The following is a 12,403-nucleotide window of genomic DNA, read 5'->3' on the forward strand; positions in this document are numbered from 1 at the left end:
TCTTCTTCTTGTTGTTCTTTTTACGGTTGCTTCTGGTTGTGCCAAGCATTGCTCTGTTTTCAAGATACCAAGCTCTTCTTCTCCGGTGATTGCACCTATGCTGATTGGGGCCCCCCTCTTCACCATCGCATAAGGTCTCTAATTTGTTTACTTCAAATTGCTTGGAACTAGTCATCGATTCATATCTTGGATCGTGTTGACTTACTGTTCAACTTCTTCATCTGTTACACCATATATATTTGCAAATCATCTTTTCTTCTGCTACGATTTCACACAATGGAAAGAAGAGTGCATTTGCCATAAACAGTGTGCCATTAAGAAACGTATCTTTGCTGATGATGGATGAAGGTATCAGAATAGGATTAAAGGCACCGATCTATTTTCCAATCTCTCTCGTGCTGCCTTCTCGGAAATTGAATTGGAACCACTACTAGCGATTATTGCCAAAACTTTACGAATCTCTTGCACCACCATTGCTCCACCATTACAAGTCTTGAGATTAGCCTCTTCCCCGGTTGCGCACCAAAATGACAGCAACCCTCCCACAAATATAATCAACCACAAAACCAAGGACAAAGCACACAAAATCTATATGTATGGCTGTACCATTAATCTCAAAATTGAAAAGAAACCACAAATCTCTCCCTTAATAATGAACCAATTTGTCATTTTAATCATCTTTATCCATAGCTTCAACCATTATGCAAGAGCAAAAGGGAAAATAGGAATTTCTGCACAAAACACAGAGGAGAGAGGAGAGAGAAGAAATTTTTGGCACCACCAAAAATAGAATATGAGATTGAAGAAGAGAGAGGGAAAGAGGGACATAACCACTTATGCACTCCACCCCACCTCTTCTCCAAAAAGCATACCCCTTCGTATTTTATTATTTCTTTGAAAATTCTTGATACATTTGATATTATAAGACCTTTGGCCTTTAATTTTAAGTATTCCTACCCTTTACAAATGCATGCAAGTAACACTTTTGTGTATCCCATTTATTTATGATGGTGGATGTGGATGTGGATGTGGCCCCCTCATGTAGGTGTGTATTTTAGTGATTTTGGAACAATGTAAATGTTATCCCCTTTACAAAAGATGAAATTGTGATATATGCATGGAAATTTTTGTGCCTTGTTTTTATGCTTCTTTGGGTGTCATCACTGTAGCAGCTCACTTTTTTTTTTGCACATGTTTCAAAATCTGACTCAAAAATCTCATTTTTTCTCATATCTTGGGCATTCGAAACTCGATTTAGGCAAGGTAAGAGTCTAACTTGGGGTTTTGGCATGCTTTGCACGCAATGATAGTGTCAGATCTACCAAATTCTGATCATATAATGTTCTACAATATATCTGAGTTGATTTACAGTAATAAAATGTCATGCTCTTAGCTTATGTATGCTCCCGAGGCTTGGTATTTGATGCCCAAATGCTTTGGGGATATTTGCCCAATGTTTTGAGATGCTTTGGGACTCGGTTTGAGCTTCCGTAGCTCGATTTATGCAAGGATTTACTGCTGTACATTGTTTGGGTAGCAAGGTTTTATAAGGGACGACTTATGCATAATGCTCTTTGTTGACATTCGGGTGTCCTGTTGGATGTATTGATGCTTGGTCATCATGGCTTATGCCCGGATATGCTATTTGAGAGCTATTAAGCCTTGATTTGGATGCGGATACTTTGTTGTTGGTTGGGATTTATGCTACCTTGGTTGATAGGTTATTTTACCTCCAGTTTGGTCATGCCTACAGTCTACGGGTGCTCCCGACTACTCGGGATGATATGCTAATATATTTGGACGATGCCACTTTGATGTTTATGCTCTTGGATGCTTCTTGAGCAAAGAGTAGAGCTCAATTCTTGGTTCATTGTCATTTTCTTTGTAGCTGGTATTTCACTCGACAAGGTTTATGCCCCGTGCTACCCATTATGGGACTAATGTCTAATGTGGATGCTTTTGGGTTCGGCTACAATATAGCAGATGTTTGGGCTTGAATCGACTTGCATTTGAGAATTTTGCGGAGCAATTTGCATTTGGTTGGCTTATCACTTATGTAGCTTGAATGCTATTTGGCCCTTAATGCCCCGATTATGGATCTTGGATTTACTTAGATGCAGATACATGTTTGAGCAGTGCTAGCTCCGTTGTCTTGGCAGTTGGTTATTGAGCTTTCATTGCTCATTAAAGATTGGTTCTTTGTGGGCTACTCCTTGATCAGTGGACTTCTTGACATTGCTTGGGTTTAGTAGTTATGGCTTTGTTGCTTCTATGTTGCCTAGCTTCTATGCTAGTTGGGTTGGTTTTGCCCATACAGGTAGAGAGTAGTTGCTCTCGATGCTTACCTAGCTATGCACTTTGTCAACTATCATGTACTTTATAGAGCCACTTATTTGGATGTTGTTGTACAGATACTTGGGCTTTTCCTAGAGCTTGACTCTTGCAAGATTTTTTGCCTCTTGCCGATCTTGGCTTGCATTGGCTTTTCTCATATGGCATTATGTACTGCAGAGCTATGCTTATGCATATGGTTATGGGCTGATTTTATGGCTGAAATCCATATGCTCTTATGATAGATGTCTTTTGCTTTATGCTACTATGGTTGGCTATGTCATGCAGTTACCTACGAGGTTTGTTCATGTGGGAGCTTCTGCATCTTTGCTTGATACCTCTATGTTCCCTTTTCTATTATGGATGGATGTGTCCTTGCAGCAACATGCTTCTACCACTCATGTACTTGCAGACGGTTGTCTTGATGAGCAGGTTCCCTTTGTTGGGACAGCCCTACACTCCTTGAGATCTTCAGATGTCTTGGATAGCCCTATTGATGATGCTTCAGATGCTTCGTCTTCTTCTTCTTCTACAGATGTATGCTTCCATTGTGGGAAGCTTAGGCATGTTAAAAGAAAATGTTTCAGATGGATTAGAGAGTAGTAGAGACAGAGACAAACTCGACATGAGTAGAGAGTCAAAGAAACAAGTGATGTAGTGGGTGTTACCACTGTTACTAGTGGTGAGGTACATGTTGTTACCCATGATGATGTAGTTGAGCATGTACTCATGTCATCTAGTTTCCCTACAACTTTCCTGCTCAATGGCGTGGCCTACGTCTCAGATTGGCTATTGGACTCTGTGGCATCTTGTTATGTTACCCCTCATAGAGCATGGTTCTCTTCTTACAGGGAGGTTGACAGATGTATTGATTTGGGCCTTGAGTAGACTTATGCTATTTTTGGTACAGGGGACATATACCTAGATTTGCCTGATGGGACTTCTCTTGTGCTCCATGATGTATTACATGTTCCTATGCTTAGTAAGAGCTTGATGTCTATCCGTCAGTTGCATGATGCAGGTTACTCTATTTCTCTTCAGAATAGGTCATGGAAGATATGTCATGGTTGCTTGGTTTTGGCCAGAGGTTCTAGAGTTGGTTCTCATTACCCAGTTCATGTCTCTCATGTGGGAGATTCTATGGTGCAGTTATTCGAATACCACATGCATTGTTATGGCATTATCGCCTAGGCCATATGCACCACAGAGAGATGAAAATCTTGTTTCGTTCAAACTCATTGTTGCCTCCTATGTCACATGCAGATCTTGATGCTTGCCCTGATTATTCTTATGGTCCTTGCAGAGCCCCTTTGGCTTATGGTGCTCGTGAGAGGCATGATCCTCTAGATCTTATCCATTGTGCAGTTTATGGACCTGTGCCTACCTAGTCACTTGGTGGAGCTTCGCATTTTGTGACCTTCGTGGATCATACTACCCACTATGTTTGGGCTTTTCCCTTGGTACTAATTGATGATGCTACAGTTATGCTTGACATGTTTATGGTTTCTACTGGTTGGTAGGCCTAGGTGCTTGCAACTGGATTATGAGAGTCATGCTATCTCTCCCAGCTTTTAGTCCTATTGTCAGCAGTCTGGCATTGATTTCCTATGCCCATGGTATTGCGGGATTGCTCATGGCATGTGCTTGACTCTACAGGCAAAGGTTGCTTTTATGCTTACCACAGTTGGGTTATCTTATGGCTTTTGGATTGAGGCCCTTATGATGGCAGTCTACTTGCTTAATAGGACGTCGTATTTGACTTTGGATGGTATTACACCACACGAGGCATGACTAGCTCATGGGCAGCCTAGTCAAGTCAAGCTTGAAATTTTACATTTTTGGCAAGGGTTTTTTCAATAGAAATCCACTAAAGGAAAGAAAACATCCACTATGGGAAAAAAATTACCCACTATGGGAAAGATACAATGAAAATTTCTTTAGAATAATATGTTAGAATTTTTTATGGTGGCAGAAGCATCTTCTTCTTCTTCTTCTACATTCATAAACTAACCTTGATGGTGATCATCTTGCACATGCTGTGCTCTCTTCTTGTGGAAACATTCATTGGCTACATAGCTAGTCTTGCCACAATAATGACAAATAATTCGGTCCTTGTTACTGTTGGTAGTGAATCCTCGACCACATCCTTTTGTTGCATAAGTACCCTTATTATACAAGAGGTTATCCCTTGAGCTGGTTTCTTTTACATCCTTGCTTTTAAATTTGCTTTCTCCATCAAGCAGTGAGTGCTTAATGTCTTTGAGTGAGAGACTGGGAACATTACTTAGTGTTGAAACAAGGTTCTCATATGGTTCATGATTAACACTGGCAAGTAGCACTGCTATTGCCTCATCCTCAACAATGTTATTTTTAAGAGTTGCTAGTTGAGTTTTAAGGCTCTTGAACTTATTGATGTGTACAATCATAGATGAGTTGTCTTTTATATCCAACTTATAAAATTGCATAAGTAATTTTACCTTTGAGTTCTTTGCTTGTGTACCAAAGATTCTGTCAAGTTTTCCCCATGCTTTCTTTGCATCCCTGATGCCAGAGATGTGGTGTAATACATCATCTAAAAAGACCCTAGGCAATAATACCTAGAGCTTTATTGTTCATCTTCTTCCATGCCTTTATTTTAGGCTGGTCTTCTGCAACATCTTCCTCTTTAGCATCTTCTTTCTTGTCATCTGCATTATCTTCCTCAAAGAGATCCTAGAGGTCTTTTCTCATGAGATGGTACATGGTTTTCTCCTTCGAGGAGTGAAAGCCTTTACCATTAAACTTTGCTATCTGCCTCAGTTCAGTCATCTTAGAAGGAGGTCTTACCACGAGAACAATCGGGCAACGTCTATCCTTTTACAAAGAAATTGAGACTTACAAATGGATTTGATCAATAGGGCTTTAAATCATTACAAATGCTGAGAATGAGTTTTTGAGCAGCTAAGGTAAAATCAATGAATAGCTTGTTCGTGAGTGACCTAGATACACAAGTGCCAAGAGACACTAATTGAGTATTAAGAGATACTATTGATGTTGAATCTCTTTGTTGAGCTAGATGTTGCTCAATGATCTCCTCCCCTTATTGATTTGGAGTGCTGTGGATTGAGCTAGATCAGAGTGGCAGCAACTTGAATTAGATGGAGGAAGTGAGAGACTGAAGTGTAAGATGAGCTTGAACTACATAAGCTATGGTTGCCTTGTATTAGGGTTTCTGTACCTGACTGTTGTTTTGTCTGGCAGCACGTACACGCAATCAACTGACGAAAGATTTGATGGAGAGAAGACTCATATACCACGCTTTAAAAACCCTATGGTTATGAGTTGGATTGCAGCATGTGCAGGTCGCACAGCTGTATGACAGCCTATTAGGCGTAGTCTGGATAGATTCGATGAATTTCCATAATGTTGGAGATATAGCACACCAATTCATCAATTGAGGTGCCAGAGAGAAGCTGCAAGAGTAGGGGAAGAAGTTTGCAAAAGAGATCTCAGTGAGATGTTGCATGTACTGAGAGATCCAGGGGCTCCAATATAAGTGGGTGCAGGTTGGCTATGGTAGCCAAGAAGAGATGTGTGAGAATGAAGTAGGAGATGAACTCATACACTTGTCTTGAGCTAGAGTTGAGTTGTGAGAAGATGGAGGAGCAGGGAGAAGAGCTAAACTGAGATCACCATGGCTCTGATATTGAGAAACATGGAACTTGAACACAGTTTAGCTATGGAGGCTTGAACTCATAAGTAAGAAACATGAAGACTGATGACTAGACACAAACTTTCACTCAAGTGAATTAGGTTCCAAGATAGATTAGCTTGGACTCATAAACACAATCTTGAGTGGATAGGAACATAGACTCTAAGTACAAAGTACAATAGCATTTTCATTGAAAAGTGAACCAAGTACATGTCTTTATAGCTTTCTAGCTTCTCCACTCTCCACACTGTGCTTATGGGATACAAGTCTCCTCATCTTGCATCATACATCATTTGATCTATTTTCTAACAAACAACATATGAAAGCATCTTTGTTGTGTGGAAGACCAACATGCCCTTCCTCGAAATGAGTTTGAAAATATTGGCTTGTAGTGAAAAAAATTGAGAGCATTAGATTATTAGGTATGTGTATGTAGGAGATACAAAAAGGAGACTAGAAACCGTAATTTGAGAAGTTGGATCCCAAATTCCATTTGAGAAGAGGACTAGATCTCGGATCTCAGAGAGACCAAGATTTCTACAACTTCAACCGCTTTCTACTGCAATGCTTCCCTCTTTTCTTTTTTGGAAAGGTAGTTTAGCAATGGCTTGATTGCTTGTGAGGTGTCTTTGGGTGATGATCTTGTCCTTAAGTGAGTTAATATGCAAAATGAAAATATTCCTCAACATCATGTGTGCTTCAATAGGTTTATTGCTAAAAATAACAATGTTCATGGTGGATAACCAAACATACCACTAATAAGCACTACTTATTACTATCTACAAGATCAGTTGGAATCTACTTGGTTCACTGATAGTAGTTCTTTCCAATTGTAGGGTTGCAGATGAAAAGGAAACATAGTCATATACAATTCCTTTAGGGGCACTTGATTATCTAGACAAGTAATAAAAGGGTGGACGAGGGATTCGGTGTATCTTTTGCATATTTGGTAGGGACCATTACCTTTGCTAATTTTATATGCCTTTTCATTCATCCATACTACTTTATGTAGGATTCGCCAAAGCAAACAAGAATATTTGGGGGTTAGGGAGCTTGACTAATTTTTTTCAAAATGGTAGAACCGTTGATAATTGTTCTAATTGAGGCCCCATCAATCGTTGGCTAAGTTTCTTGAAAGGCTCCATGTCGCTCCTTTGCAAATTAGGAAGAGGTTGTCGGGTATGGCAGCCAGCCCATCTGAAGTCTTCTAGTCTTACCTGCGAATCAAAGAGTCTAAGATTCAAATCTTTTTGAGATCAGGGTCCAGTCCTAGTTGTTGACCTCGCATTGTGTGGTTACTGTCTCTCTATATTTCTCAATTCTTTTTTTGAAAGTCCCAAAGTTTTTTCGAGTAGTTTGTGCCTCATTTGTGTAGTCTCATTGCTATCTTTAGGTTCTTCTCTGCCGCTGATATAACCACGATTAAACTAGATAAGAGTCCAATGGTGCCCATAACCATTTGCCCTTGTCATTATTGTCTATTTGGAATGTCTCCTTGTAATTGTGTTAAGAGTCCCAGATAGATTTGCAAGTGGATAGTTGCAGCCACATGGAGGCCCTCTAAATGGCTACAGAGGGGTTTCTCATCAACCTATTCGATGATATGTAGCTAGCTGCTATTCATGCAAAATGTGTCACATCCACATATAAAGATATGAACTTTATTATTCGGCTTTGATACGGCAAGGGGACTCCTCCATATGTTATGAGATTAATGACACAAAGTTTTGCCATGAGTACTACAACAACATAATATCTTAGAAAGCCAAAATATTTTGTATACCATGTAACATTGGAATATATATATATATCTCATGTGATGTGTACTCAATTCCATTAAGTAAAGTTGTTTTATTTTGTTTATTGAAACACACGACTCTTATTTTTTATTTAATGCATGCATACAACAAAAGTAATAATAGGTAAATATACAAATTATGTTATTGCCAATGCCTAATCATTAGTATATGTACTACGTGTTGACATAATTAAATCAGATTACATTAACGAATATGAATGTGCCATATTGTGAAGATCGGATCCTTTTTCTGCACACTACTCAAAATCTCTGGAACCTCATGTGAAGTTTCTCTTGCTTATTATTTGTGGATAGCATTAATCTTTATTCGACGTACAATTTTAATAGCAGACTCATGATAACATATCATAATAGTAGTTAAAAAAAATGCAATGCCATTTTTGATAGGTTACATTTTATTAGATGTCCTCATAGTGCTCCATATTGGCAAAAGCTTGAATTGACTAGTCCATTCTTAGGAATTGAACTTGGCTTCCCATAGAAAAGACAACAATAATTACACATTGAGGTTGAAAGAGAAGGGGCCTTTCTCTACCAAGACTCAAAAAAGAGGCAAGACAGAGCAAGAGAGTTGTTGGAGAGGAAGGAATAAATAAAAGAGGGGTTTTAATGTCACCCCCATCGTCTTCACGCAAGTCATCCAGGATGGAAGTAGTATCAAAAGTAAGATGAAATTGCAAATACCAATAGACTTAGAGAGGGATAAAGCAACTACTAAAGTGGTATGAAATAAACAGATAAAGACAAAGCAACTATACCAATTGAAGTCCTATTGGAGACCTTGACTTTGGTCCCCTATAGCAAATGAGAATGTAGAAAGGGCAAACATGCTAATAATCATGCTGATTTGTTCAATGATTTGGTCCATTCCTTAATGCTTCTAACCCTATGATAACACCCTAAAAAATGAGGGTGTTTGTGGGGGCTTACTAGGTTGGGGAGAGCCCACTCCCCTAGGACTTCTTGGCCCTTTGGTGGGTCCAAAAGAATCATCGCCTCATATGTGATCTCCATGCTTCGTGGTGAACCTTAACTATAAGGGGCCTCTCCTTAGTTAGTGTTTATGTAAGAGAGGTAACAAATAACAACTCTTTGACTCAGCTTGGGGGGGGGGGGTTGGGGGGGGAGGGTTTAGTATATACAAATGCCTACCATCACGGGTTTTCAAATCTCAATTGTTTAGAAATTCCTTATCTATGAAATTTTCATGAACAAAACATGTTCTTTTTTAATTCATTCACGAATACCGCTATTAAATGATATCCTCCTATATAAAAAGTATCTTAAAAAACACAAAAAATGTATTCCACATCCTTCTTACTATGAAAGTTCCTCCTTGACTTGTCTCTATCATGAGAGTTTCCCCTAGCATTTGATATTCCTCTCACAATGAGTGCATGAGAGTTCTTTAGACCTACATTATTCCTTCTAATCAACTCCTTAGTGAGAAAAATACTCTAACCATTAGCAATTATAAGACCAACTCTCAGATAACGTGACCAACAATAGACTAGTGAAAGCATCTCAACTCTCAGATAAGGTGACCAATAAGAGACTAGGGATGCCTTCCTAGATTCTTTTCCTCTTGTTGGTTTCTTACTTTGTTTCATCACATCCTCAAGTTTAAGAACTCTCAATAGTGATGATGGTTGTAGTGGTGGTGTTAGTGTTTATTGGTGTTGGTGTTATTGTTTTGTTTGTGTGTGTGTGTGTGTGTGTATGTGTATGTGTATGTGTATGTGTATGTGTATGTATACGTGTGAAGTTATGTTAACATCTCTAAAGAAGCCAAAGTGACCCAATGACACACACACACACACACACACACACACACACGCACGCACGCACGCACGCACGCACGCACAGCTACTCTAATGAAAAGTAATCATTGTACCTATTTTTTTCTAAATTTATCCCTTTCCTAGGAAAACTGAGAGAGAGAGAGAGAGAGAGAGAGAGAGAGAGAGAGAGAGAGAGAGAGAGAGAGAGAGAGAGAGAGAGAGAGAGAGAGAGAGAGAGAGAGAGAGAGAGAGAGAGAGAGAGAGAGAAGGCAACATCACTTAGTATCTAGGTGTGCATGTGCACATGTAACTTCCACCATTTTTTGTATGTTGAGGAAAATTATGAGCTTCCCTCTTCATTATGGCCTTCTAGGTAGGGAGGCCAACAAAGCTTTGTCCTACACAAGATATATGCAATTTACTATTCTCATGGAGTTCCTTTCTCCACACAACATTTTGGAAAGTTTTAGAAAAATTAGGAAAGGATACCTAAAAACTATTTGATTACTCACATGATTTCATTTTTGTGCACTTAGTAATTTCTAGCCCACTTTTGTGCTATGGCTTCTTGGTTAGGGAGGCCAAAAATATCCTATACAACATGTAAGCATCTTGGTCTTTTCATAGAGTTTGTTTCTCTAAATAAGTTATTCAAAAAGTTGAGTAAAATTAGCCGAGAAGTATACCTAAAGTCTATTGATTCTGCAACAACTTTCATGAATTTTCCATTTGCTATGGAAAGGAAAATTATTGGCCCACCTATTTACAAAGGTCTCTCGAGTGGGAAACCCAATAACGTTTTGTCCTATACAACATGTGCATTTTTATATTCTGGTGGAGTTAATTTCTCCACAACTTATTGAGGAAGTTGAGTAAAATTAGTTAAGTAGACCCAATAACTATTTGATAATTCCATTCTTTTTCAGGGCAATCACCCAACCCTTAACTTTTGGCTCCTAAAAATTGTGGCATCATAAACCATACAAATTTCATCCTCTATGTCAAGACTAGCTACACAATTATCATCATCAAACTAGAGTCCCCTAGTTTCCACATTCCCATAAGAGGAAACCTTTTGTATGAGAACACCCCTATATAGGTGTGGGTCAAGCATCCATAGGCATGTCAACCACACTCATCTTACCTTTTTACAATGCCAATACAAATGAAAAACTAGCTCTTCTCCAATATGAATGGGAAAATTGTGGAAACAACTACTTATTTACTTAGCATGTCCCTAATGGGAAGTTTCAACATGGTCACCTTCCAAAGCATATGATTGATAATGTTGAAGGGGTGTGTTTCCACACCTTGGATACCAACACTTGCATTTCCTATTGAAGGGATGTCTTTCCACACTTTGGGATGCCAACATAGTGCATTGATTAGTAAGATATATTGCCACCATATTTCTTCCAACATTCATTGCACTTGCAAATTTAGTTTCAATGCATGTTACATTTGGGGAGCACCTTATAATGTTGACTACTTCCATTTGACAATAATTATAGCTCAAAAAAGAAATAGAAACCTTTGGACACATGTGCACCTTGACTTCTTCCTCAACAAAGCCTTTTGGATCCACTATCCTACATCATCAATTAGCTTATACTGCCCTTGAAACTATCCATGGCCATCTAATCCACTGAAGCTACATCCTAAACATCTGTCCATTCAACAACCCCTTTCTGTTTGCAAGCTAAGAACAATTCAAGATTACCAATTAGTATAGACTTGTTAACAAACAACACAACCAAACTAAGCTAATTGATAGATTCAAGGATGTATCTCCCTTTAAAGGGTTTTTGACCACTCTACTTTGCAAAAACTTCACTTTAAACATTGACAATTAAGTCCATGGATGTTGATTATTTGATTTCAACCTTAGCCAATCATAGGATGAGTCCATCTTGCCATTCACAATTGGGCCATTTGACCCTTGCAACTAGCATTGAGTTGATCTAGTATGTGAATATGAAGCCCAAGGTTGGGTTTCTCTAAATCCTTTAATTCAAATCACATGCTTTATAAAAAAGATTTAGAGATGTCAAGGCTCAATCAACTCTTAGGAAATTTGTTACTACTTACTAAGTGACATCTTGCCTTCCTTCTATCAAATAAAATCTGTGAATAACTTCTCAACTTTAATCAAAGAAGATTTACAAAAAGCAAACATAGAAGCAACAAAGACCAACATGGACTACAAAATGTGCTTATTAATCACCTTGATTTGCTTGAGAAAGGCTAAAGGCATATCCTACCAATTTGCCACCTTGCTTTTCAATCTTCTTGAAGAGGTACATGGATATTTACTTCATGGCAACACCGAATCTATTGGGCACAGTGAAAGACATAGACAATGGGTAGAGAAAAACCCTTAATAGCCTTCAAGACAAGGAATTCAATATTCTTAAGCAAAGGATCCATTTGACCATGCACAACAAACATAGAAGGGCTCCAAAGGGCAACCTTGTCAAATTGATTGCTTTAGCATGAAGGGTCTTGCAAGCACCTATCGATGCATATTCTTGCTAAGGTTTAGTAATTAGGCATTTATCAAGCCAAACAATAAGATAAAATCCCACTTTACTCGATCAAAACCTTTGCCCAACTCTATATCCATTGTAATAAATGTATGATCTAGGAGCAATGCGTGATGTATAGAGAACACTAGATTTAAGATAACCTCAAGAATTCTCCTTAATGAACAAACCCAAATTCCTTGTTATGCATGAACTACCCTAATAGCAACTTGATATGCAATGCTAAGGCTCTAACTAA

The sequence above is a fragment of the Lygodium microphyllum genome, chromosome 26 (genome assembly GCF_053477565.2).
Source record: "Lygodium microphyllum isolate KBCC chromosome 26, Lygodium_microphyllum_v1.1.10, whole genome shotgun sequence".
Lineage (NCBI taxonomy): Eukaryota > Viridiplantae > Streptophyta > Polypodiopsida > Schizaeales > Lygodiaceae > Lygodium > Lygodium microphyllum.